We start from the raw sequence: 2,024 nt of genomic DNA, 5'->3' as shown, positions 1-2,024 counted from the left end.
GAGGACCACAGTCCAAGCAGACCCAGGAATAGTGATACTTACCTCAAAAGAAGCAATGAAGTTACAATCTGCAGGTATGGCAGTAGTAGAGATACCAAAGTTGTAAAGTTCCTTTCATTGTTGCAATGGGTCTACCTGTATCCCTATTTAAACATTTTCCCCTTCCCCTCCACAAATTATGCCAACATCAAAAATGTGTGCTTTTGTAAGAAATGCATGATTCTAAAATTTCATGACAATTCTTTTGAACTTACTTTTTTGTGGAATTGACTAAGAAAATAAATTACACCTTCTATATAAAAAATGTTCTGTGCTTAATCTGGCAGCCTATACACTAACATCTGAATGATACAGAGAAGATTAGCATGGCCCCTGCTCAAGGATGACTTGAAAATTAGTGAAGCAATCCATGTTTTTACAACAACAAATGCTGGAGGGGATGGGGCCACCAGGGAACCCTACTGCATTCTTGGTGGGAGTGTAAAAGTCTTCAACTACTTTGGAAAGCAGTATGGAGTTTCCTCAAACGACTCCACATAAAGCTCCCCTATGACCCAGCAATCCCACTTTTGTTCATTTACCCAAAGGATCACAAACAAGACCATACTAAAACTACCAGCACAACTATGGTTATTGCAGCAATATTTACCATAGCTAAGATATGGAACCAACCCAGATGCCCCTCAGTAGATGAATGGATCAAGAAAACCTGGTAAATATATACAATTGCATGCTCTGCCTCCATCAGAAAGAATGACATTGCCCAATTTGTTAGGAAATGGAAAGATTTGGAAAAAAATTTTTAAGTGAAGTAAGCCAACTCCAAAGAAATATAGGTCCCATGGTTTCTCTTATTTTCAATAGCTAATATATGTCCGGGATTATCAGAAAATGTCTTAAGCTATGTGCATTTGACCAGATAAGATGATATTAAGCTAAACGAACACCAAGATAGGTACACAAGTGATTCTATCTTGCTATTATTTCTAACATACTTATACTGTACAATGTGATTTTTTTTTTGTTCCTTTATATGTTCCTCAACCACGCTATAACCCCTTTTTTCACTGGATTTGAAGTTGGTGCGCCTACATCTTGTATATACGTTTCTCTAATTTGGGGAGAAGAAGAAAACAACAAAATGCTTAAATAGGGATATGGGTTGACCCATTGTAACAATGAGATGCACAAGACGTATGATGAAAAATGAATTTTACAATTTAGGTAGGGGAAGGAGAGAAGAGGAGTGGAGTGTACTTGTGGAGGTGGGAGAGAAGGGATGGTGGGGGAAAAATAAAGGAGGAGGTAACAATGCTTGTTAGGAAATGTACTCATTACCTTGCTCATGTAAATGTAACCCCTCTGTGCAGTATTTTTAAAATAAAAAATGTATAAAAATGTTCTGAGATTGAAGAGTTTATTTCCCTTATTTTATCCATATAATCTTGTTAACAAATAAATTAATGCAAAACACCGACACGAGGGTATTTTGAATAAATGTGTGTGTGTGTGTGTGTGCGCACGGGTACACAAGTGTGTTGGAGTGCTCAGAATTTGAACTCAGGGCTTTAAGGTCTTGCTAGGCCTTTCCTCTCTAGATTGGTGAGCAACATCTGCACTCCTGGCTCTTTGCTAGTTCATTAAATTTTTTTGAAAAATAATCTCAAAAATAATTTTGCCCTGATTGGCTTCCAACTGTTATCCACAGATCTCAGCCTCCTGAGTAGATATCTCAAGTAAACAAGATTATGGGTGTGACCAACCAGCACAAGGTTTTCAGAATAATTTTAAAAGTAGAAGAAAATTTACTTCATGGGGGCCTGTTTTTATCATCTCCTACTTTTAAAGCACTTTGCTTTAAAAGAAAAGGTGAATTTATTAAATTAAATGTGAATTTATTTCTCTTTTGGATTCTTAAAAGACAGAAAGTGATGATATTTAAAAGTTTTGGTACTTTTTAAAAAGAAAAATGGAACTGTAGTACAGAAGAAATTTGGCTGTCTTTGAAACTCAATGTATAAGCT

General features: G+C 36.2%; 1 non-coding gene across 1 annotated transcript; it reads left to right on the top strand.

Moving 5' to 3' along the window:
- The first annotated feature begins 310 nt into the window (after positions 1-310).
- LOC138825528 (U6 spliceosomal RNA) lies at positions 311-417 on the top strand. The gene has a single exon (XR_011371423.1). It is a non-coding gene; the product is annotated as a U6 spliceosomal RNA (small nuclear RNA).
- The last annotated feature ends 1,607 nt before the right edge of the window (positions 418-2,024 follow it).

This window comes from Dipodomys merriami, unplaced genomic scaffold (assembly GCF_024711535.1).
Source record: "Dipodomys merriami isolate MVZ:Mamm:240054 unplaced genomic scaffold, mDipMer1.0.p SCAF_1373, whole genome shotgun sequence".
Lineage (NCBI taxonomy): Eukaryota > Metazoa > Chordata > Mammalia > Rodentia > Heteromyidae > Dipodomys > Dipodomys merriami.
This window is presented reverse-complemented; position numbering and strand designations above follow the sequence as displayed.